General features: G+C 35.5%; 1 protein-coding gene across 6 annotated transcripts in view; it reads left to right on the forward strand.

The window, feature by feature from the left end:
* Positions 1-27,223, forward strand: part of Taok3 (TAO kinase 3) — a 189,319-nt gene that overhangs the window by 5,566 nt on the left and 156,530 nt on the right. For 2 of the 6 annotated variants that reach the window (XM_087198102.1, XM_021257377.2), the window contains exon 1: positions 1,330-2,240. The exons of the other annotated variants lie outside the window; for them this stretch is intronic. The gene's annotated coding sequence lies outside the window, so the exon portion shown is untranslated. Of the gene's footprint in view, positions 1-1,329; positions 2,241-27,223 lie in introns of those variants that run through there. 6 annotated transcript variants of the gene reach the window in all.

Below are 27,223 nucleotides of genomic sequence, written 5' to 3' on the forward strand. Positions count from 1 at the left end.
TTTAGGTTCAAAACAATAGCTAAAGATAATTATAAAATATAAGTTTTGGTGTCATTGAAGATAGCAGGCATAATCCCTAAGGATGAATTCACTTCTGACCCTGACAGTAAATTTGTAGCTAGTGGTAGTAAGTATATGGAAACTCATATGCTCAATTTTAACATTGATAATCAGTCATCCCTAAAGTATACTTTGATGCTTAGTGTTTGGGATTTGTTATTTTACTTCCTTAGGTGGTTTTTTTTATTAGATTGATCTTTGGAACTTTGTATTCCTGTTTCTAGATATTAGTAACAAATGAAATAAGATTATCTGTTATTTGTAACAGAATGTGGTTGTTTGCTTGAGTCAGAGTCTGGGAAAGTTTAATACTTTGGTCCTCCAAAGCAAAACACCTTACTTTATGATAGAAGCAATTTGCAGCTGTGCACAAATAAACTTATTATAGTCCCCATCTTTTATATTCTCCATAGCATGTGCCACCTTCTGGCATACCAAATATTTTGTCTTGTATTTGTCTTACATTCCCTACACTAGAATTGAGGGTCCATGAAGGCAGAGGTGGTTGTTTTTGCAGGGTTGCAGATCTAGCCTCCGATCTCACATATACTAGGCAAGTACTCTGTCACTGATCTACATCACTATCCCTAAATGCAGAGATTTTTGTTTTAATAATTGCTGTAACCTCAACTAATAGAATAGTACCTAGCATGGAATAGTTGCTGGTCTCATTGAATGACTAACTAGAGAGATTTGACTTCTGTAATTCCTGTAGTTTGTTGCCCAAAAAGGTTTTGTTATTTTGTTTTTGGGGGGTTTTGGTACCAGGAATTGAACTTGGGACCTTGCGTTTGCAAGGCAGGCACCCGAACCACTAAGCTAAATCCCCAGCCCAGGGTTTTGTTATTTTAAATATAAGGAAGTAAAATCCTAAGGCAGTAAAGTATAGCTTAGAAGAGTAGAGTTTGCACATTTTATTCTCTGGCTTTAAAATTTTTCTTTGAGCAATCTTGAATTTACTTTTTTTTTGTTTTGTTGACTGCGAATAAAACCCATTCCTACCGCTACACCATACATCCAAGATGATTGTGTTTCAGTCTAGCTAAAACCTAAAAAGACTGTTCTTTGTAACAGAGTCTAATAGAAGCTTGCTAACGTGGCCTTAGGCATTAGAGTCTAAAGCCAATATCATAATAAAGTTCAGTATAGGAGCATTAGCCCCTTAAAAACACTTATTTTGTTTTTCTTAGATGCTGATATTGACCCTGAAAATTGGCCAAATCAAGCTTGTGATGTTAATTTGGGGTTGTTATCACCCTTCTTGCATGTACAAGTAATTGAGTTTGAAATGTGTTTTAAGCCTGAATTAAAAGGACTTAGTCACTGGTGAATCATGGTGAGAAGTTTTTCCTTTTCACTGCTGGAGTGAATGCCATTGCCTCCAGCACACACTTTTGAAACACTGAAAACATAAAAATCCTTTTTGTGCACCAGGTTTTGGAAAAGTTCTTTGAGACTTAAAGTAGTGACCTTTATTACAGTGCTTTTTAGTAGTGACCACTAATTACAATTGACTTTGCAGATTTCCATACAAGTTTTCTTTATTCTCTGCCTCTATGTGGGTTTTCTCATTATATACAAAATCCTCAGAAGTCCACTCTTTAGTATATGAATGACCACCAGGACTTTGATTTGTTCATTTTTGTATTCTAGTGCCTGGACCAGTGCTTTGCACAGAGAAGGGAGTTAATAAGTATTTATTGAGTGAAGTCACATTCTTAGAAATAGTGCATCTTAGAAAAACCATGAAAGTCTGTTAAAATAAATTTTCCCCAGCCCTTTCGAATTAGGTAATCATCACTTTATAATTACCCTTGTTTGGGAGCCTCCCAGAATTAGCTCAAAGTGGTTCTGTCCTAAATGTTCCTAACACTGATTGTGCCAGCCTCAACCCTCCTCTTGTGGATCACTTACAAAAGGAGGGGTAGACTGGCACCACCCAGAGGCACTTGCACGTGTGAGAACCAATGGGAGTTGTAACAGGAAATACTTCAGCTTGCAGTACTGATAGTAATATGCGGCACTCAGATCATACTTTTTATCTGCAATGCCTTATTAAAATAATACAAGGTTTCCCAAAGATATATGTGTGTATATGTATGCTTAAAAGAAAATTAGCTTTAGATTTGAAAATTAGGATGTGAATGGTTATTTGCCTTTTCTTCATTATCAAGGAATTGGTGAGTTGCTTTTATTAAGTTCTTTCTTTTCCTTCTAATACTTTGCCCTGTGGAACCTTTGTGGGGAGGTGGGTGGAGGATGCATAAATGTAAAATGATTAAAACTTAAGTTGATAGTATTGCTGGTAATGATACCTTGTTCTGATATTTACATGCTACCTTCACAGTAAACATTGATAGATTATCCTAGATATTTATGTAATATGTATTTAGCTTGAGCAACTTTTCTTCTTTTGTATGGACTGGGGGAAGAATTGTGGAAAATTTTGCAGAAAATTCTTTCAAAAATGTCGAAATGTAAAGCTGTATAAAATGCTGTTGACGTTAACTGTCTGACCAGGAAGTACACCCTTTAAGCCTCACTTATAAAACTAAGTGTCTGTAATAACTTCCTTTCTCAGGATGAAGGTGCTTGATAAGCTGGGTGGTATTCTTACAACTTCAGTTCAGTTTTATCTTTCCTGTGAGTAAGAGGCAGCTTTTTAAAGAAAGCCATCTCTGGGGCAAACTTATTGACTGCTATAGCTAAATAAAGAATTTTAAAGTCTTTACCATTGGAATGAAAATATAGGACATGTATTTGAGACATTCTACTGTGAGTAAGCTTACTCAGCATTTATTTTATTATAAATATGGTTTAATGTTTTATTATAGTTTGTGTCTAAACATTGTTCGTGAATAGGAGTAATTTAAACTTTGTTGAATTTCATGCGAATGTTTATGCTTTCACTCAAAGTCCAGCTGAGAGTAGTCAGCCTCAAAAGTCACTGGATTCATATGCTCTGTTTATTTTAATTTGTAGTTTGATATTCTACAAATAAGTGTTAGGGTTGGTGTTTCAAAACTTAGACTTGTTTATTTTCCTTTCTTCTGGATAAGTAAACTAAATGCTTAGCTGCCAGTAAAATATCACAATCTTGGCAAAAGAGTCTCTTAACAACAAAAAACTTATATATACTAAAGATAATCTTTATTAAATGATTTAGCTTATGGTAATGGATGATATTGTTTCTGTAAAACAACATTTCAAAGTTAAGCGGTCCAAAATGGCACACTATTCATCCTATAGATCTTTAAAAATATCACACTTCCTATTTTTTTTTTCACAGAGAGAAAATAGAATAGAAAGCAGAGGAATTTCTTGAATATAATACCAAATTTAGAAACAGAAAGATCAAATTATCTGGTCACATTTACTGTTTTGTAATTTTTTTTATCATTTCAGTACATGAGGTTAGTTACTTATTAAAATAGGAAAATAAGATATCTTAGCTATGAGATAATTAATAACTTATGGGGCTACTCTAGTTCATAAAATGAAATCTGATAAAATAGGCAAGAAGATACTTTTTAATTTGACATCCCATGGTTTATATGTTAAAGTTAAGGCAAAACATTTTATAAACTTGTAAAGCTACTTTAATAGTTTTTTTTTTTTTTACCAACTTCCTTAGGCTCCTAGAACATGGCTTAAATGAAGTATGTAGGCTAACATGTAACCTTGATATCCAAAACATGTTTTATGTATAAATTAGGTTTTACATATAGGATGCATTTTGCATTTAAGAAACGCTGCTGTGACTATTACTCATTGTGGGGGAGTATTGTATCCACTGCATAAAAAAAGGAAATATAAATTTTCAAATAATCTTTGAAATTTGATGCTATATGGCATATGCTTTTGTCCTTAAGGTTCATAAATATTAAAGACTTAAAAGTATAAATTGTATGAATTTCAGCTTTTGTAAAGAAAGAGGATTTTTGTGATTATCTGAGTGTTACAATGGCTGCCCACAAGTATCCCAGTCATGGTTTGAATGGGGGTGGGACAGAGGAAGTGGGTGGTGCTTCACAGTGACAGATTATTGCAGATTATATGGCTGCCTGCCAAAACAGCACTAGTCAAAGGGAAAAGTGGAAGTTGCTAACTGCATACTATTAATTTGTGCATGTTTATTTAACCAGTTCTAACAGTTTGCCGTACTCAGATGACAAGTTTTACCCTCCGAATGACCAGACATGTGCCAAACCTTCTATGTTCTGGTTTCCCAAGATCATACGCCTTGTCTCCAGTCTGCAAAGATCACACTGACCCTTTTCTGGAAGGCCACACATTAGCAGAAAAAAAGAGGGGGAAGGGAGGAAGAACTTAAAGCTATAACTTACAGAATTTTCAAGTTAAAAGGATTGCAGAGTTAAGATATATGGATGTTGTCCCATCACATTTAGGCTGTTTATATAAACTATTAAATTTTTTTTTAAAGATCACCTATTATGAAGGAGTTTGTACTCCTAGATTTTTCTGGTTCAGCTCGCAGTTGAGATTCTTACTGTTGCAACATAAAAGGAAGCCTTTGTGGAGGAAATATGACATCTGTGCCCAGATACATAAGGAGGGAATTACAATGAAGGGTTATTTTTAGAAGTGTCTTATGAATATATTTTTGTACTAAGAAGTATCTTTGAAAGGTTAATTTCACTGCTAGGAGTTACACAAGTTGCTCAGGTCCCTGGATAGTCTAAGAAAATACTCTTTAAAGCATTTTGATGTCACCAGTCAGCCTACTTAAGCCTTAAACTGGCTCACCTAAGTAGTAGCACTTTTTTAAAAAACCTGTGACCAAATTAAAAAAAGAATCTGAGAGGGCCAGGAATTTAGCTCAGTGGCACCGCACCTGCCTAGCAAACACAAGGTCCTGAGTTCGATCCCCAATACCTCGGGAAAAAAAAAAGATACTGAGATCCCGTCACTACTTTCAAATAGTCATGTCATCCTCAAAGAGGGCACAGTAGAAGTCTAATTCATAGCAGTGTCCCACTGTCCTTTGAATACAATTTTTTTTTAGTTCAAGGAGTCACTCTTTTACACAGTGAGTGACATGTCCAGCTTCCTTGTAATTACTTTTGGTTTTGGTCACAAATATTTGGAGGTGGGAGTAGAATCTAATGATTTACAAGAGAATGGCAGATGAACATTTCTGCCATCTTCTAGTTTTGTGGCCTTGCTCAAATCCCTTCAATCTCCCTGAAATCTCAGTTTCTTCAACTATGAAATGGGAATTAATTATAATCCTTACCTCACAGCATTATTGTGAGGTTTTTTTGTGGTTGTTTTGGGTACAGGGGATCGAACTCACATTCTTGCGCTTTCGAGGCAGGCTCAGTGCCACTGAGCCAAATCCCCCGCCCTGTAGTGAGGATTAAATAATAATGTATGAGAATCACAAGGCTGGCCACACATTGTAAAAGATGAACTCAGAGGCTGATAATTATGCTGATTTTTGCTGTTTTGGGGCATGCTTATTTTCATTAAGTGCTCCATCAAAAAATGATCACAGGAAGAGATATCAACACATTAAATCATCATACAATAAGTATTACAATAACAATTAGAAAAAAAATATGAGCACATGAATGAAATATATTGACCTTATTTATTCCACTTTTTTTTTTCTTTTTGGTAGTACTGGGGATTGAACCCAGAGCCTTCACATTGAACCACATCCACAGACCTTTTTAATTTCTCTTTTGAGACGGTCTCACTAAGTCACTAAATTGCCTGGGCTGGGCTTGAACTTGTGAACTTTGTGCCCCAGCCTCCCAGAGTCTTGGGATTACAGACATGTGCTGCCATGCCCAGTTTCCTCATACCATTTTATTTGCTAAGCATTCTAAGGGGATGGGAGGAAATAGGGTGCTGGAGTAGACTAAATTTAGTAAGGATTAGTCAAAATGATTATATAGTCTGATGAATTTAGCTTTAATAACATTTTTTTCTTTGTTTCACTTCAGAGAATTTCCTCCCAATTTGATAGAACAATTCAGGAAAGCAGCATGGCAAAGTGTTGATTTTTAAAATTTGTTTTCTCAATAGAGTGTGTGTGTTTTCATCTGAGTGGACTGTTAGTAGGTACAGTTAGGACTGTGACTTAGGATTTTAGAGTGCCTGGGCTGGGGATTTAACTCAGTGGCACCGCACCTGCCTCACAAGCACAAGGTCCTGAGTTCAAGCCCCAGTACCAAACAAAAGAAAGATTTAGAGTGCCTAAAACATAAAGGTTTTTAGGTTTTGTTTTTTTTTTTTTGGCTTTGTTGCTTTTCTGGTGAAACCAACCAATAGACAACACATATTTGAGTATAAAGAAAAATGTTTCTTTGCTCTCCTGCTTTTTGGGATTCCCATCCTGTATTGGATCTGTTAACTTTGTTCCTAAACTGAAAGTATTACAGCTAATTCTTACATAAGCAGATTTTCATGAAAGGTGTTAGCAAAGCACCTGTGAAATTTTGGGGAACACCTGCAATAAACTAAAATAATGAAACTTTTTTTTGTTTGAGACAGAGTCTCATTATGAAGTTCAGGCTAGACTTGAACTCACTATGTAGCCCAGGTAGGCCTTGAACTTGTGACGATACTCCTGCCTCAGCCTTCCTACCATCCCTGGCAAATGAAACTATTTATTCTTGAAAAATATTTAGTCTTTGTGAAGATATTTTTTAGTGTTTAAAATGTCTAGCTTTTAGTTATTCATTTTTGGTACCGGGGCTCGAACTCGGGACCTTGCACTTGCAAGGCAGGCGCCAGAACCACTGAGCTAAATCCCCTGCCCTGAAATGTCTAGCTCTTAATCCATAGTGAAAACCCTTTGCCTAGTAGCCAGCTCCTAGACCAGTCTAACTCTTCCTTGTTTCTGGTAACCTCTAATTTTCCATTCTCAACATTGCTGCCAAAATACACTGTCTTTCTGTACCCCTGTGGCCTCCTTCCTGGAGTACCACAATTGTCTCCCTTCGTTCCAGTCTCATGTTTCTAATGCGTCCCGAATAACCTTCTCTAAATGGTATTTCTAGCATGCCGCTCCTTGTTACAGAGAGCCTCAGTAGTTCCATTTTCTACTTCATTACAACTCACTTCTGCCTGACTTTCAACACCCTTTCTAATTTTTCCTTCACCATTTATCCAGTTTCATTTCCTGTGTTCTTGGGCCCATCTTTTCAGTTCTTTTGAAGTCAGTCTGTCTGTAAAACACACCATACGCAATCCAGCCTGTACCTTTGGAATTTATTTATTTACCTTACCCAAAAAGCCCTTCTCTGGAGCTTCTCTCTGCTGACCCAGATTTTACCTTTCCTTCAATGTGTTGGGTCAAGTTTACTCTCTGTGTGAAACTTTTTCTTTTTCTGAAAACTCCCAGGTGACTTTTTCCCCACCCTAATCCCAGTAATGGAACTCAGGGCCAAGGGCTAGCTAGGAAGGGCTCTACCACTGAGCTACATCCCAGCCCAGTTTCTAAAAAGCAGGATCTCACTAAATTGCTGGGCTGGACTCAAACTCTGGATGCTCCTGCTTCGACCTCCCAAGTGGCTGTGATTACAGGCCTGCATCACCACATAATTTTTAATTTAGCGAGATAATGAACAAAAATGTGTGTAATGTTTTATATCATTTGCTGTTCTGTCTTCAAATATTTTGAATACAAGGACCCTATCTTACAGCTAAACCTTCACAATTCCATAATGCTGTGATACCTGACTTCAATTTGAAGGGAAAGAAAAGAATGTACATCTCTTGCATCATGTTTACCAAAAGTCAAGTCAATAACTCTAGTAATATTGATGGGGAGTTTTAGAATATCTGTCTATATTGTTTTAGAACATTTGTCTAATGCTTTTGGTCTGCTTTGGTGCTTAGGTATAGCCAGTTATGCCTTACTCTTTGTTCATTTATTCAATAAGTACTTAGTATCTACTTGTATCAGGGCTTGTGCTAGTTCTGAATAGAACTGTCTTTTCCTTAACTAATAAGCAGAAAATCATTTGGCTAAACCAGTGCTTTGAGAATCTATATGGCTCTAGAAAAACATGTAGAAATTTCAAAGAATCTTTTCCTATTTTAATTCTTTAACCTAATAATACAGACCACCTACTGTTTATTCCTAGGAATGCCTCAGCTATGTCTTGTAATCTAAGACTAAATATGTAAGCTTGTTATTCCACAGGACAGTAATAATAACTGCTGATTATGGAGTGCTTGCTGGGTAGTGCCATGTATTGCAATATGTGCTTTGTGAATATTTCAACCTTTATGGCTTCTTTTTTGTGCCCTTTACATGGATCGTCCCTGATGTTCAGAGAGGTTAGCTGTTTGCCCAAGGTCTGTAGCAGAACCTAGACCTAAACTCAGCTTTGTGCCTATATCCATGACTATCGTGCTGTGCTATCTCTTGTAGTGAAGATTACATTTGTGATTTTTTTTCCCGGTATCCAGAATCAAACTCAGAACTTTGTGCTTGCAAGGCAGGCACGGTGCCACTGAGCTAAATCCCTAGCCCTGAGAAAATTACAATTAAGTAACTCTGTGAAGTACTGCTCTATTAGTACTATATGCAGGATAAATCCAAGATACCATTCACATATGACAAGAAAAGCTGGTTAGATAACACACCAATGATACAAGGTTATGGACTACTCCATGAAATTGTGGATTATTCAATGCAGTTTAGGATTTTTTTAAAAATCACTAAGTAGGGCCAGGGATGTAGTTCAGTGGTGTCGCTGCCTGCCTCGCAAGCGCAAGGTCCTGAGTTTGATCCCTGGTACCAAAAAAAAAAAATCACTAAGTATACAGAATGTAAATAAGGTTTTCTTATTTGAAATAATCATTACACATTATTCATTTCGTAGCCCCATAGGAACTTTGTGAGGTATTATTGTTCTTACTTTCTAGATAAGGCTATTTATCTTATTTTGAAATTTGAAATAAAATTCACATAACATAAAATTCACCACTTCAAAGTATGTAGTTTGGGTTTTTAGTGTATCCACAATGTTGTTGCAATCATTACCATGATCCTAATTCTTCAGCATTTCCGTTGCCTCCAAAAGAAACCCTGTACCTGTTTGCAGGCACTCCCGATTACTCTAGTCCCTTGTGACTAGTAATTTACTATCTCTGTGGATTTACCTATTCTGAGCATTTTGTGTCAATATAATGAGACAATATGGGGCTTTTGGTGTCTAACTTCTCCACATAGCATAATATTTTCAAGATTCCTCCATGTTGTAGTATGTGTCAGTACTTCATTCCTTTTTGTGGCTAAGTAGTATTCCTTGTATGACTATATGACTTTCTGTATATCCCCCAGTTTATGAACATTTGAGTTGTTGCTCCTTTTTGGTATTTATAAATAATGCTGCTGTGAATATGGATATACAAGTTTTTGTGTGGATATATGTTTTCAATTCTCTTAGGTACCTGTTTAGGAGAGAAATTGCTCACATTTATTTTTGTACAATAATTCAGATGAAAATGCTTTTAAATGATTTTTTGAGTTTATTCATCATTGCTTCCTATATACATTTTACATAAAATGCATACATAAGGTATTGTTTATTTAGCTAATGTGTTTCCCAGATCTTTTCTTCAGAAATAAAGCAGAGGCAAACTTATGCTCAGATTATGGATAAGTAATCTTTAATTTGAAATGAATAATGTGAACTTAAACATTGCCTACTACCTTGAAAGGTGCTATGGAGAACTAATAATCAAGACTCTTACTGCTAGTCATATTCAATTAATGAAATTAAGAAATGCCCATATCCCTTAAAAGCAAGAAATACCTGGTTTTATGGCTCATGTCTGTGATCCCAGAAATCAGGAGGCTGCTGAGACAGGAGGATCATAAGATCAACGCCAGTCTGGGCTACACAGCAAGTTCAGGGCCAACATGGACTACATAGTGAGACCATGTCTCAAAAAAACCAAAAAATAGCTGGGGATTTAGCTCAGTGGTTCCAGTGCCTGCCTTGCAAATGCAAGGTCCCTAGTTCGATACCCGGTACCAAAAAAAACCAAAAAAAAACCCCCCCCAAAATAAAAATAAATAAAAGCAAGGCATAAGGGCATCAGTTCCATAAGAAATCCCCAGTACTAGTACTTTCTATACATGAAGAAGGAAGAGATTGTTTCTGCACCATGGGGATGGTGAACCTTGGAGATGGAGTTTGAACTAAGCCTTGAATACTGACTAACTTTTCAGTCTGTGTGGTGAGACATAATCAATGTATTTTTAACCTAGTTCAGACATTGTGAACAAAGTGTCAGATACTTAGGGACAGTGGCAAATCAAAGGCCTTTGAATCACATACCAAGACGTTTGCACTTTGAACAGTTGATAGTGGGGAGCCATTTAAGGTATTTGAATAGAAGAGACCGATGCAATCAGAGCCTTTGAAAGACTATTCCGTCCATAGTTTGTAGCCTGACTTACAGGAAAAAAGACATTGGGAATGAGAACTTGGACTGACAGTGAGGTTCTGGAACTAGGACAGCTTTAATGGAAAAGAAGAAAAGCAGCTTGTGAGAGATTTATTGAGGGCGTTAACAGCTTGAGAGAGGGAGCGAAACCACTGGAGTGTGTCAGATGAATAAGAGGAAGTATAGAGAGAAGACCCCAGCACAGATGCGAGAGTGAAGAAGTGAGAGAAAGGACAAGCCAGCTAGGGTGGTTGGGAAGGAGCTCATAGCGGATAGTGCCACACAAAGAAGCAAGGACCTTGTGAGGAGATGCTGCCCAGCAGTTATGGAAGGTATGGCCTGAGAAAACTCCTGCTGGATCTGGAAATGAACAGTTTGGAGCTACTGAGCTTATTAGCCCCAGAGCATCTTGCTGTCAGGGAAGGCCCTCCCTTCTTCCCTTAATAAACAATCCCTTGAGCATACTACAGGCCCAAAAGAGAAAGAGGTAAAGAGAAAGCAACTAAAGATTTAAGGGGAAAAAAAGAGGAATTAAAATGAGAAGGTCATCAGATAAAGAATTAAGAGGCTATTTGTTGTTGTTGGGCTGAGGTGATTAACCTGAAAAGACTGGGTGATGAAAACAAGTGAGCATAGAGAAATTTCAAAGTGGAATGGAGAGAAGTTGATGAAGCTTATAAAAATGGCTTAAATTTAGAATTTATAATATTATTACTTGTTATTAGTAGTACTACAGATAAACAAGTTAGAAAATACCTTGAGTTACCTCAAGGATATGTAGAAAGATTAAACTGTCATTCCATCCTGAATAAATAGTTCGTTCTTTTAGCTATGTATTGAACATATCCTCCTAAAATTAGCATTCACCTCCTAAAAGCATAGCTACATGATGTAATTATACAGAGTACTAGTTAGGCCTATTGAGTCCACGTTTCTTGTAATTATTCAAGCTGTGTATTTTGAGTGCTAATAATAGTGGAAAATAAAGTACAGTATTTTGTTTAAAAATTAGTTCATAATCCTCAGCTTAAAATTTTTATCCAAATGTTTTATTCTTCCTAAAAGATGCCCCAAAATAATTTTTTGTATTTTCTTTAGGATATTAATCTGTTAGTAATCTGTTCTGTAGTATAGCAGGCACTATGATAACATTTTAATCTTTACAATTAACAGCTAAAAGTAATGATGAATGTATACATCACTTTGAAATTTAAATTCCCTATTTTTAGGTGTTATAAAAACCAATTCCTAATCAGTTCTGAAATTGAGGGTTCCCAATAGGAAGACTTGGTAAATGAGTAGATGTAGAAGCTAAGATTTCCTTCGTTTCCTTTAACTTTTTTCTCTTTCCAACGTAATGGTGGGAAATCCCTGACCCGAGACAGCTCTTCTTACATACTTTTTTTTTCTTGGTACCGGGGATCAAACTCAGGTTCTTGTGCTTGTGAGGCAGGCGACAGAACCACTGCACTAAATCCTCAGCCCATATACTTTTTTTTTTTGGTACCAGGGATCAAACTCGGGTCCTTGCGCTTTTCACAGCAGACGGCCATATACTTTTTAATAAATATACAAGCAATACATTTTTTCCCTTAATCAATAGAAAATACATGAGTAATTAGAAAATACATGAATAATTAGGTAAATATATATATTCTATACCCAGATGTATTTTGACATAGAACTTTACAGACTTACATTAGATAAAGTATTTTTAAAATAATAATTAGGAGGCCAGGGATTTAGCTTAGTGGTTCCGCCGCCTTCCTCACAAGCACAAGGACCCAAGTTCAATCCCCAGTACCAAAAAAACAAAGAACAAACAAACAAAAATAATAATTAGGATAGTTATATTACATACATTGTTTTATAAGCCATTTTTTCTTACTTGGACAGTATATTACCATATCAACAGATATTCATTTCTCTATCTCAAAATATACTTCGCCACCTCACTTTGAAGCTTGCATTATATGGATATTTAAAATGGAATTTTTTTTCTTAGTATTTATTCTCACAATTGTTCTGAACAGCTTCTTAGTCATCCTCTCTATCTCCAGTACAACTCTAGCTTTCTTTCCAGTCACAAGAAGATTCTACAGCAGAGAGACCACAAGAACTTGGTCTCCAGGAACATTCTTCTCTTTTTTTTGTTTCTTCTTATAGGGTGGATGGACACCATTATTACACTGTGTGTTCTGACAAAGGCATTCATTGCCTGACACTGTGTCTCCTTTTTTTCCACTCACCAGAAACAAGAGCACCAAGGCCTGACAGTTCTGTCAAACAGCAAGGGCCAGGGAAAATCCATCTCACCTCCTGAAATATACTGTGCTTTCCTGGGCCTTTATCGACTCCCAACCAGCTCTCACTACACTTCTTCCCTTAGGTTATTATCAGCCTTTCTTCCTTCCTTTTTTTAAATTAGTGCATATTGATTATACAGAATGCCAGGCTTCATTGTGACATTTTCATACATGCATATAACATACTTTGTTCGTATCCATCCTCCCATTTTTTTTCTTTCCCCTTCCCTCCATCTCTTTCTGATCTTCATCTTCTCTAACAGTCTTCCTTCTAGTTTCATATCACCCCCTCCAGATTCCACATATAAATCATGTGATACTTGTTTTTCTGAGTCTGGCTTATTTCTCTTAAATGATGTTCTCCAGTTCCATTCATTTCCCTTCAAGTGACATGATTTTGTTCTTTCCCATTATGTGTGTATACCACATTTTCTTTATCCATTCATCTGTTCATAGACCCCTGGTTCCATATCTTGGCTATTGTGAATTGTGCCATGATAGACATGGGTATACAGGTATGCTCACTTTAGTTCTTTCAGGTACTGTATATACCAAGGAGTGGTATAGCTGGGTAGTATGGTAGTTGTATTTTTACTTTTTGGAGGAACCTCCATACTGATTTCTATACAGGCTATGTTCATTTACATTCCTACCAGTGGTATAGAAAGGTTCTTTCCCCCCACATCCTTTCCAGCATTTGTTATATTTTGTATTCTTGATGATGCCCATTCTGACTGGAATAAGATGGAATTTCAGTGTAGTTTTGATTTGCATTTCCCTAATGGCTAAAGATGTTGAACATTTTTTCATATAATCATTGGCCATTTATACTTCTTTTGAGAAGTGGCTGTTTGATTCATTTTCCCATTTGTTGATTAGATTATTTATTCTTTTGGTGTTTTTTAAAGCTCTTTATGTATTCTGGATATTAATCCTCTGCCAAAGATCCCCCCCATTCTGTAGGCTTTCTTCACTGTTGATTCTTTGCTGTGCAAAAGCTTTTTAATTTGATGCAATCATATTTGTCCATTCTTCCTATTACTTCCTGAGCTATTGGAGTCTTATTCAGGAAGTCTTTGCTTGTGCCTATGTCTTGAAGTGTTTCCCCTGTGTATTCTAGCAGTTTCAAAGGTTCAGGTCTTAACATTTTGGTTCCTTCCTTCTCATTCTCCTGTTTATTCTGAACTTTTGTTATTATTGTTCTAGTTTTGCACTCAGAACTAGAGAAATGTTGGGTTTGTGCAAAATAACCAATTACTGCAGTCAATTAATGAATATTTCTTGTCCTTTCCCCCCTCTTTTGGCAGTACTGGAGTTTGAACCCAGGGCCTTGTGCTACTAGGCAAGCACTTTACCACTGAGCTACACCTCCACCTCTTTTTAAATTTTATTTTGAGTCAGGGTCTCATTAAGTTGCCCAAGCTGGCCTCCATTTTGCCATCCTCCTACCTCAGCCTCCCAGGTAGCTGGGATTACATGTATACACCACCACACCCAACTTCTGCCCATTACTCTAAGGGGCTATATTTCAGCCCCCTTATTTAATTTATTGTTTTAGTTTTTAAGTTTCTGTCCTGATCTGACCCTATATTATGGATATTTTCATTCTCATATTTAGTAGAAGTTGCTTCAAAAAAGTAAATATGGCCCAGTAAGGTTGGTTTTTAAACACTGAATGACTAGGTGATTGAATATACTAAGCTTACAAAATTTGTTGGTGATCCTTAACTGGCTAACACTGTGGAAAAACAGCTTAACATTCTAATTATCCTCGACAAGGTGAAAGGGTGAATGGGTATTAGGAAGAGTAAGATGACTGAAGACATGCTGCGTGGTTTAATAAAGGACTAAAAAAATAAAGTGTAAATGTAGCAGGAGGGCTCCAGACTGAAAAAGACATGACAAGCAAGAGACACAAACAGTCTTAAGTATGGGAAAGTAAAGTTCTATAATTTTAAAAGCCATAATACTATTAACAATATTGATAGTGTTCATATTAATTGATCATGATTTATTTTGCAGTTCAGAGGAATTTTCCTTTTATTGGAAAATTCTTTGTGTTAGTTTCAAATATGAATTATGACAGAGGACTGTGCAAGTGGTAAAAACTAGACTCAAAGATCAAAAAGTTCTAATTGGCATGTATCTTTCATGTTATTAAGCATATTGTAAAGTGATAACAATGATACCGTATTTCTTAGCTCGTATTTCCGTCACTGTCAAAGCATGAATTGCTATTGTTGATGTGTTTCTCCCTTGTGAACCGAGAAAGATGGATGGATGTGTTAAAATGTGGTATTCCAATTTACACCTGTGTTTTTATATAATAACTGAATAATCAACTCTGTAATTACCTTCCTGGAATCTAGTGGATTATATTTTCTCTGATACCTGCTTTCCCTTATTTTAAAAGAATCAAGAGTTTTAATTTTCATATTTTGGAAAATAAGGAAACAATTTGGAGAGTAGTCAGGATAAAGGGCACGTAGTACATGATGGGCTCTGGGAAGAAATGCATGAAGTCAATCTAAGCAATAAAAATTAACAGACTGAGCTGGGCATGGTGGCACATACCTGTAATCCTAGCCCTTGGGAGGCTGAGGCAGGAGGATCACCATGAGTTTGAGGCTAGTTTGGGCTACATAACAAGACCCTGTCCCAAAAAAACAAAAATAATAACAGGTTAAAGTTAGGCCATCATTGATGTTCTAAATTTGTAAAGTCTACACAGGTTTATGTTTTTGTTTCTTTATTGTTTGTTTTTATCTTGTAGAGCTTAGAACAAATTCTAATGATTTTTTATAAGACTCTGAGTTTAAAAAATTTTTTTGTCTTAAAAATTCCCATCTCTGAATTTGGCCTTTAAATATTTCCTTTAAAGTAATTATTTTAATGGTTTATTTTAGTGTTATTCTGTTTGGTACTTTATTCTATCTTTTTTTTTTTTTTTTTGGTACCGGGGATTGAACTTGGGACCTTGCGCTTGTGAGGCAGGCACCGGAACCACTGAGCTAAATCCCCAGCCCTAGTACTTTATTCTATAATGTGCAAATGTACCTAATAGAAGTCCCTACACATCAAATAATAAATATCTTTTAATTGCTTTACAGGCATTCTAATTTCTAGGTTTAATGTAAATTATCACATATGTGTAATACTCCACTGTGAAGTGCTACCTAGAATGTACCAATAGAGGTGGAAGGAACCACTACGTAATTTTTTGAAACTTAAGAAATACTATCTGAACTTAATATGCCCATTTCAGAACTTATTAATTTCTAACCAGAGTTTAAAACATCTTACAACAGAGTGATGTCAAATATTTTATGCAGCGTATTTTACTTGTTGATAATGCACAGGTCTATAACCCTTTGTTAGAGTGTTACCTGAGTAAGAAGTCCAGCTTTTACGCTGTTGATTTTTGCATGCTTCTGTGAATAGTAAGTTTCTAACCTTTATTATTTCAAATCTTGAACTAAATGTACTACTTTATTACTTGTATAACAAGATCTTTCCAACATGTCAAAGGAAATATCAACTTTATCAACCTTTGTAAAAGGATCAGATTCAGAGTCATTTTGTGCCTTTATCATATTTATATAATAGCATCTGTTAACAAATTAGAACAGGGTCTGTTGCTGTCAGCTGATTGCTCCCTCATGGTATCTTTCTTGTTGGGAGTGCCAGTATTCCCCTAATATCAAAGCTGCCTTCTCCCTATGATGAGGAAGCCACACAATCCCTTCCAATTCTGAATGCCTATGGTTTGAAGCCAATTTCAATTGAAGAAGCAAGTATTTGTCCAAAACAAAACCGTGACAATATTATGCAAACATATGAGAGATTCGGAAAGAATTTGTTAGCATGCTTTAGTAGACTTTTTTGATAAGAATCATATTAAAACCTGTAAGTGTAAAAAAATAAAATGAACCCTTGGCCTCCTCTCTTTTCCCCTCAAGTTATCTTAGTTTGACCATCACACATTTATAGCACACTTGATCAACACTGCCTTTCTGGGATGATTTCATTTACTTATTCATTCCTTTTACATCAGGTTCATTAAAACTTCTAAGTTAAAATTTTAAATGTATTGAATTATTACTATTAAATTAAATTTGGGCTGGGGATTTAGCTCAGTGGTTCTACCACCTGCCCCGCAAGTGCAAGGTCCCAAGTTTGATCCCCGGTACCAAAAAAATAAAAATTAAATTAAATTTGGGCAGATCAACTAATATTTGGGTCTAATTTTGACTTATAGAAATAAATAAAATAAATATTTGTGAGACAATCTGGGAAATGAGATATTTTGATCTTATATGTGATGACAGTAGAGAATTATTGTTAAATGTTTAGATATACTTAAGGCATAGTTGTTTTTTTAAAATAGTTCCTGTCTTATTTGTGTGAGTGTGTTTGTGTGTATGTGTGTGTGTGTGTGTGTGTGTGTATGCACGTGTGCATGCAGATGTGGTGCTAGGGATCCAGGGCTTTAAGTATGCCAGGCAGGAGCTCTACCATGAGCTACATGCCCAGGCCCAATTCATATATTTTAAATATACATTGTGAGTATTTATGGATGAAATTATATACTTAGGAATTATTTTGAAATAAATGAGGTGAGAAGTGTGTGGTCCATGAGGTGATGACAGTTAAGGCCAGGCACAAGGCAGTTCATTCTACTCTTCTCCCTGCTTTTTCTTATGTTTAACATTTTCCATAATAAAAATTTTTCAAAAAATAACATTTAATACCCATCTGTGAGGTTTGTAAAACCATTTAAATGTCTCTTCATAAAATCAAACACAACCATTACCTACAAATAAATAACACATTGTCTTCTTTTCATAATCATTTTCTCTTCATAATCCATACTTCGGATTCTCTCTTTGCTGTTAGAAAAGAGCTACTGAAATTGTTACATATTATAAAAAGAAAGCAAGGGAAAGAATGAATCACTTTATTGTGCCCAAAATGAATTATATTTAACTATTTTTACTCTTTCTTCTTCGATCTGGCAGAAAGTTTTTTGGTTTTTGAAGGAAAGAGACAGAGTGGATACTGCCAACTTATTACATTATAGAATTACTATTAGCTGTTTCTACATTTTTTCAGAAGCCAGTCCGTGAATATGTACACTGAAATGTATAGAAAATGCTTATGGTTACTCACCATATTTCTGATTATAATTTGTTCTTTCCAGAGATCAATATACTGAAGTTTGATCTAACTCATTGCTAATATAGTCATTTTGTGTTTTAGGAAAAATAAGTGCCGTTCCTCCGTGTCATGATTAGTATGTTAAAGTGATGATTTTTCATAGTCAAAATATTAGTAAATTGACCACTACCATGTAAGACTTGCTGAAGTATGAAGAGTGGTTTATTATTTCAAAATTTAAAATGGTTAAAAATTTGAGAAAGAAAATTTCAAATTAAAAACTATGAAGCACTACATTTGTATTGGAAGAAAGTGCAGAAAAGAGCACCTAAATTAAATGTTCAATAAATATCTGTACTTCACAACCCTATGATATGATTCATTACACAAATTTAAAGATGACAATGTTATAAACCATTCAGACCAGTAGTTATGAAGACTTAACTTCCTCTAGTGCAGTACATTTGGGAATGGAGTGTTCTGGCAGATTTAATATTATGAAGAACAGAGAATTTTCATTCAGTTCAAGCTCTTGTCTCGGTTCCTCAGCTTTACTCTCTCTCTCTCCTCCCTGCTGTGCCTCTTTTCAAGGCCTAACTTCAAGGAGTTAACCTTCTGAAAGATGATTCTGATCATCATTCACTGGCTTCAGAAACTCCCGTGTCACCACCTGGTTCATGTGAAAGTCCAAATTGCCGTAGGGTAGCACCCAGAGTGAGACTTCTACACTGATTCTCTCCCAGTTGTGAACTGTAGCCCAGAGCATGTCAGACTCTTTGCTGGTCCTGGGGGAATGCTGTGCTTTTCTTCCACCATTGTGGTTTCAAATCCTCTGTTCTCTCTGCTTGGAATGGTTATTCTCCTCTTTCCTATGTCATCTTGTAAGACACTGCAGAAAGATCACGTCTTTGAAGCCTCCCCAGTTCCTCCAGACAGCTAGTTATTCCTTCCTCTGTTTCACAGACATCACCATTGTCACTACTTTTTGTGCTGTATTCTAAGCACTTGGTATTATCACCCCTTCTATTGATCGATTCATTCATTCATTCACTCATTTATGAGGTATTACTTGAAAAGTTATAATATTCTTCTAAACCAGTGGTGGCAAACCTATAGCACTCATGCCACAGTGGGATATTTGTTATCATCGAAAGCACTAGAAGGTTCACCATCACTTCTCTAAACATTGTGCTTGTTACTGAATATAGAGTAGTAATTAAAACAGTCATTGTTTCTGCCCTCTTGCTAGTGGAGGTCAGATATACATATGTTAAGACAGATGCAGTGGTATATCCATGTAGTCCTGGAAATGCAGGAAGCTGAGGTGAGAGGATCTTGAATGTGAGACCAGCCTGGGCAACATAGTGCAATCCTGTTTCAGAAAAAAAAAAAAAAGCAAAAAGATCTATATATGTAATTGCCATCATAGCATCTGTGCAGGTGGGATCTCTATTCAGTACCCTTTGTATGTTACCCACCCTCTTGTCCCCCCACCCATCCTTCCAGCACAGAAGCTAATGCCTCACACATAGGAGCAACTCAGTAACTGCTAACAGTGAATTATGAATATACAATCATACATGGAGCATGTGTTTTGTTTTTAGATTAAACTCTTTATGTTGAGATAATTGTGTATCTATACACAGTTAAGAAATAGTAGAGAGATCCTGTGTACCATTTGCCTAACTTTTCCCAACAATAGTATCTTATTATAGTACAATATCATAACCAGGATATTGATGTTACAGTTCTCCAATCTTGTATAGATTTCTTTGGTCTTGTACTTGCATGTGTATGTATTTAGGTCTCTGCAATTTTTCTTATATGTAGGTGTGCACCACTATAGTCAAGATTAAAAGGCAGTTCTATCACAAGACTATATCACCACCTACTTCGTTCTCCCCTGCCCCAGCTTATCCTCAACCTCAGCAATCTCTAATCTGCTCCCCATGTCTATTGTTTTGTCATTTCAAAAATGTGATACAAGTAGAAAACTATAGTATGTAGCCTTTTGGAATTGGCATTTTTTTCACTCATTATAATTCTCTGGAGAGTCATTGTGTGTTATTAATAGTTATATCTTGTGCTCGCTTCAGCAGCACATATACTAAAATAATAGTTATATCTTTGTATTGCTGAGTAATATTCCATGGTAAGGATAGACTACAGTTATTTAATCATTTCTCCATTGAAGAACATCTGGGTTATTTCTACTTTTTGGCTATTATGAATAAAAGTGCTATAAACATTCATGTACAGGTTTTTATGCAAACACAGATTTCCAGTTCTCTGGGATAAATGCCCAGGAATTCAGTTGTTTGATCATATGGCAATTGTGTGTTTAGTTTTATAAGAAATTACCACATTGATTTCCAGAGTGGCTATACCATCTTACCTGTAAAAGAGGAATATAAGAAAGATCCAGCTTCTCTTTATCTTCAACAGTATTTGGTGTTCTCACTGTTTTAGCCATTCTAATAAATGTATAATAATATCTCATTGTGGTTTTAGTTTACAGTTCCCTAATGGTTAATGAAGTTGGACATCTTTTCATATGCTTATTTGCTATTTATGTATCCTCTTCAGTGAAATTTCTGTTTGTCTTTTACCTACTTTCTAATTGAATTTTTTGCTTTTATTTGCTGTTGAGTTTTGTGAGTTCTTCATGTATTCTGTGTACTAGTCCATAATATAGTTTGCAAAAGCCGGGTGTGGTGGCACACACCTGTATGTAATACCAGCACTGGGGAGGCTGAGGTAGGAGGATTGCTGCACGTTTGAGGCCAGCCTGGGCTACATGGTGAGTTCAAGGCCAGCCTGAACTACATAGCAATACCCTATCTCAACAAACAAATATATATATATGGTTTACAAATATTTTCTCTTTATCTGTCATTTGTCTTTTCATCTGTTTAATGTACCTTCTGCAAAGCAAAGGTTTTAAACTTTGATTAGGTACAGTTTCTCAGGTTTTTTTTCTTTAGTGGGATCATTCTTTTGGTGTTAAAACTTAGAATTGTCTATTGGTAAATCCCCAAAATTTTGTCCTATTTTTTCAAAACATTTTATAGTTTTATGTATACATTTAAATCTGTAATCTACTTTGGGTTAATCTTTATAAGATATGAGGTTTAGATCAAGATTTATGTTTTGCTTATGAATGTCCAGTGCTTCAGCAGTATTTGTTGCAATAATGACCTTCCTTCACTTGGTGCCCTTTGTCAAAGTCTGTTGGATGTATTTGTGTGTGTCTGTTTTTGTATTCTCTATTCTGCTCTATTGATCTATGTATCTCTCCCCAACAGCATCAAACTGTTTTGATTACTATACTACATAATAAACATTAATATTGGGTAAAGTGATTTCTGATATTTATTCTTCCATCTCAAGGTTGCTTAGTCCTTTCTAGTTTTGTGCTTTTCCATACAAATTTTAGGATAAGCTTACCTTTGTGCACAAAAACTCTTGTTGAGGATTTTGATAGGAATTGCTTAAAAACTATAAATCAATTGGAGGTTAACTGACAACTTTTCTGTTTAGGCTTTTGATCTGCCCAACTATGGTGCCCATGTTTTTGTAGATTCTTTGGAGTTTTCTGTGTAGACAATCATGTTATCCACAAATCTACAGATAGTTTTATGTATTGCTTTCCAAACTTTATGCCTGTTCCTTTATTTTTTATTTTTATTTTATTTATTATTCATTTGTTTGTTTTTCCTAGTTACTCTGGATAGAACTTCCAGTATAGTGTTGAATAGAAGAGTCAAGAGCAGACACTCTTGTCTTTTCCTGCTCTGGGGGAAAGCATCTGTTTTTCACCATCAAGTACTATGATTGTAACATTAACTATGTTGTTTGTTATCATTTTTTTTTTGTAGATGCAAGGTAATTTCCCTCTGTTCCACTTACCAAAAGTTTGTGTGTGGATTTTTGTTTTTTAATCAGAAATGGATGTTGGATTTTGCTTTTTCTGTATCAATGGAAATGATCATATGATCTTTGGGTTTTAGTCTGTTAAAGAGATAGATTGCATTGATTGATTTTTTCAAATGTCGAATCATCCTTGCATACCCTAAATAAATTCTTCTTGATCATAGTCCACAGTTGTTTTTATACAGTATTTTGTTTAATATGCTGATATTTTGTTGAGGGATTTATTTTTGTTTTTGTTTTTTGAAGTATTGTGCATTGAACCCATGACCTCTTGTATGCTAGGAATGCACTCTGCCATTGAGATACATCCCCAGCCCAGCATTTATTGAGGACTTCTGCATATAAATTAATGAGAGATATTAGCCTATAGTTTTGTGCAAGGGTTGGTACTCTGTCTAGTTTTGGTTTCATGGTAATACTGGCCCCATTAAATGAGTTTGGAAATGTTCCCTCTTCCTCAGTTTTCTCAACGAGATTGTATAGAAATGCTGTTAATTTTCTTTAAATATTTGGTCAAATTTCCCAGTGAAGCCAGCTCTAAGTTGTCAAATTTGTGAGCTGAGTTATCGTATTTGTCAAAGTTGTTCCTACTATCCCTTTATTATCTTTTTAATGGCTACAGAATATTTAATGATATTTCCTGTCTCATCCCTGCTTTTAGTGATTTATATCCTCTATTTTATCTTATTTTGTTATAAGAATTCTTCACATAAGACTTATCTTTTTAACAGACTTTTGAGATTGTACATTTAAAAATATGTACAATGTTATACAGCAGATCCTCTAGAGCTTGTCCATCTTACATAAGTGAAATTTTATACCTGTTGATTAGCAACTCCCCATCTTCTCCTCTTCTCCTTCCTTAGCTCTGGCACACTTTGCTTCTATGAGTTTGACTATCCTTTTGCTCCTCCGCATTTGGTCATTTTTATACCTCATATAAGGGGAATTATGTTAATATTTGGCCTGTGACTGGCTTATTTCACTTAATATAATGTCCTCAGGGTTTACCCATCATGGTGCATACTGCAAAGTATCCTTTTTTTAAAAAAATCTAAGTGATATTCCAGATGTGCATGTATGAATGTGTGTACATATTGTATTTTTTATCCACTAATCAGTAGATGTACACATATTTTTTCACACCTTAGCCATTGTGAATAGTGTTGCAAAGATCATGGGAGTGATATCTCTTCAAGATCCTAATTTTAGTTTTTTGGGTAAGTATTCAGAAGTGAATTGCTGAATCATATGTTTCTATTTTTAATTTTTTGAGGAAAAGAAAATTTTTTTTCTTTTTTTCTTTTTCTTTTTTTTTTTTCTTTTTTTTTGGTATGGGGTATTGAAGCAAAGGCAAAGCCTCTACCACTGAGCTGAATCCCCAGGCCTTTTTATTTTATTTTTTGAGACAGGGTCATGCTAAGTGGTCCAGGCAGACCTCAAACTTGTGATCCTCCTGCCTCAGCCTCTCAGCTGGAATTACAGGCATGTGCTGCTAACCTGACCAGCCTGTTTTTTTCAGTCTTGCTAGAGGTTTATCAATTTTATCATCATCCTCCCCCAACGAATCCCTTTTTATTTTCACTAGGGTTTTTTCCTTATTTTTTGTTTTTTTCATAGATTTCCTTCTCACTTTTGCATAATTTCAACTGGTTAGTTTAAGTAAAAGAACTGTTTTAAGTTGAGTACATGATCTAATTCTACCACCTATTCACACCCATCGTGTAAGAGGCAATGCTTGTGTGCGCCTACACTTGCACTTCTGTTTTTGGAAAATTATATCATCCAGCAGTTGGGGATGGCTAATTGACCAGTGGCAGGACAGCAGCATAGTTGCTTTTGTGCATCCTAAGGAAAGAAGACACCTCCCCCAAAAAAGTTTAATCTTTTTTTATTTATTGTGGTCTAGCTATAATCTTATACTAAAAAAGAAGTACCATAAATTTAGAGCAACTGAGATGCTTCTATTTTTTTTAAAGGGACTTTTTTTTCTAAGCCCTGCAGATTGACCCCAGGGTGTTTGCACTGAGCTACTTCCCCAGCTCTTTTTTAAAAAAATTTTATATCAAGACAGTTTCACGAAGTCGCCCATGCTGGCCTTGAACACTGTTTCAGTCCTCCGGCCTCAACTCCCAAAGTGCTAGGATTACAGGTATAAACTATCATGCCTGGCTGTAACGTTTTTTAAAAATGAAAAAAGGGAGAATCCTACAGAACAGAGGTGGAATGAAAGAAGAGTATCTAAGAAAAGATAGCTTTGTTTATAACCAAATTATGAGAAAATAAAGACATAAAATGGAAAGTGAAGGCTAGATAGTGGATGTGGGTGGATAACAAGAAGAAAAAAGTATAGAGAAAGACTATCTGTGGGTCGTTTTTTTTTTCTTTTTTCTGGGTACCAGGAATGGAACTCAGGGCCTCGTGCTTGCTGGGCAAGCTCTGTGCTGCTGAGCTACATCCCCGGCCCTGTGTCTGGTTCTTAAGAAATAAACATTATAAAAACTAGAAATTTTCTCAATTTTCTCTCCTATTCATAGATTTCATAGATATTAAAAAATAAATTCGTTAGGGCCGGGGATGTAGCTCAGTGGTTCTACTGCCTGCCTCGCAAGTGCAAGGTCCCAAGTTCAATCCCCCGTTCCAATAACAAAAACCCCCCAAAATAAATTTATTATTTGTAATGTGATAATCCTCCTTTACCTTTATAGGTAAAGATGCTTTTACTTACTAATAACACATTGTCTTTTATAGCAATTTATAAGCCACTTTTCATGCATTTTTAAAACTTTAGTCCTCAAGATTACCGTAATATTATCAGATAGTATTATCCCCATTTTACAGGAAATGATAAGCCCAAAGTCACAGGGCTAACACATGGTACAGCCAGGGGCAGGCAAGGACCAGGCTTTTGGCTTGCTAATTCAGCATGGTATGATTTTCTGGAATTTTGTGCTGTCTACTTCTGACCTTCATTCCCTCTCTACATTTACTCCATAATCAAATGTTCCACATTATGCTTCATTCTAAAGGAAATGGAATTGAATTCCAAGTTTCATTTGCACTGTTTAATAATTACTCTTCTAAGGGCCAGGGATTTGGCTCAGTGGTTCTGGCACCTGCCTTGAAAGCACAAGGTCCAGAGTTCGATCCCTGGTACCAAAAAAAAAATTACTCTTTTAAAAATACCAATCATGCCTCCTCAAAGAGCTGACACCTCACCTTGTGTCTGTGGTACAGTTAGGCAGAATAGTTTAATCAATTGATACATAAAATTAAGAATGTTGCACACCCCACTACCTTGTACATTTATTTGTCTTTATTTTAGAGTTACATTTTTTGATTCAAACCATTTTTGCTTAATTCAGCCAGAATGAAATTCAACCAGTGTAAAGTTGTTAAAACCAAGTGAATAGTCCCATAACCAAAAAGAAGCTGCAGTGCAGAGAAGTAAGTCCCCAGCCAGGGGGTTCTTATCTTTTGGTAGCTTGTACATCTTAATATTTCCCTAACACCAACGTATTCCTGTGTTTGAGCAGCTGTTTATATGCAGAAGTAAGACCTGATATTGAAAAAATGCATTTTTTATGGAATATTAACCTTGCTTTTCCATTATCTAGGGCTTTACTTGGTAGATGTTAACCAAGCAGTTTGAAATTTTGATCATCAACCTCTCACATTCTCCATTCTACCTTGCCAAAGTCTTTGTCACAACTCCAAATTTGTTGATACAAGATTGTGCTTGCCATTCTTATACTATAATGTAGTTTTTCCTTAAGCTTGAATTTCTTTAAATGAATGCAAGAGTAAACGAGAGAATGAATGAACACACCTTTATGGAGTACCAAGTCAGTGCCAAGCATTGTGTCTGGCACCTTCAAGCATTAGAATATTTTATGTAATTCCAATGACATTTTCTGTATGAGAGTAATTCATACCATTATAAATGTTTTCCAATGTGAATCATATTACAAAATCCTTAATTTTATATTTCATTTAAATTAATGAGGAAAAAGTTTATAATATATTTTAATATATTTTAATATATTTACTATATAATACTTAAGTGTTACTAGAATTGTAGTTAATAACTAAAACCTCTTGGAAAAGATGAAAGAAATATTTGATTCAGATGCAACTTTGACTAAAATATTTAGTTTAGAAATAAAAACATTCTTATTTTGGTATATCACTATGTATACTTAAAATCAATATTTTATAGACAGGCTGGTTATTTTATATTCTAAAAGCTTTTGTCAATTCATGAGTAAAATCTGCAATTATAAAAAAAAATACCAATCATGTGTCACATGTGTTGATCAAGAATTTCCCCCTTAATATAACTTGGGGTTGTGGCCCTTTCTAAACCATATCTAGACCTTTGTATTACTTGTTTTTCTCTTGGCTATTTGTGGTAGGTGGCTGTTAGGCATAAATGAGATCAATTCCATATTCTTATACCAAAGGAAACAGATGTCTCATTTTCACAGGGTTTATGGCCATTTCAGACTTAACCCCACAAAGATAAATGGGAACTGTCAAACCAAAGGATCATTGTTCACCAAAATTGCCCTCTGCACCTTTCACCCCTTTTCTGCTTTCTTCCTCCCTTTTTACCATCTTTATCATTTTTCATTTTCTCTTTCCCTCTTTTCTTTTTCAAACATTTTTCCAAACTATCAGTCAACCCCATTTAAAGTTTGATTTGTAACTGTCTTTTTTTGTAATTCAAAGGAGCTGCCTTACAGTTTACTTCCTCTTTGTGATAGTTTCCTCTTTGCCCAACTATCAACTGGGTCCAGTCTGTGTATACTGCACCCTTACACCACGCCCTGGCCATCTGGAGTGTACTGGGGCTTGAGTAGTTTGGGTCCAAATCTGAACACTACCTAAAAAGGCACAAAGCTGCTTTAGCATTTTTTAAAATTTATTATTTTTGTTTCTAACTGATAAATAAAAACAAAAATTATATTACTGAGGCAACATGTGTTAGGCATATTTTAAAATTCATTTCAAAGTGGAACTTTTTTTCTACAGGCATTAGACGCATATACATTAGATGTTCAAAAATACATATAGCCTTTCTTTGTAGACAGAAGGTGATACTTTTCCAATGTTGCTATTCTAATAACAGTAAAGCAAAACACTTTGAAACAATTTTATTCAGATTTTAATATAATCTTTATATTTCTAATCTGTCATTTTGCCTTTATAGTAAAGTCATGTTTTGTTTTTCAGCAAATAATTGTGGGAGAAAAAAAAGACAGGAGCAGGTATGGCATACATAGCTTTAATTCCAGCACTCTGGGAGGCCAAGGCAGGAGGATTACAAA

The sequence above is a fragment of the Heterocephalus glaber genome, unplaced genomic scaffold (genome assembly GCF_053883595.1).
Source record: "Heterocephalus glaber isolate CG9 unplaced genomic scaffold, H.glaber_assembly_v1.0 deba00001687, whole genome shotgun sequence".
NCBI classification, from domain to species: domain Eukaryota; kingdom Metazoa; phylum Chordata; class Mammalia; order Rodentia; family Bathyergidae; genus Heterocephalus; species Heterocephalus glaber.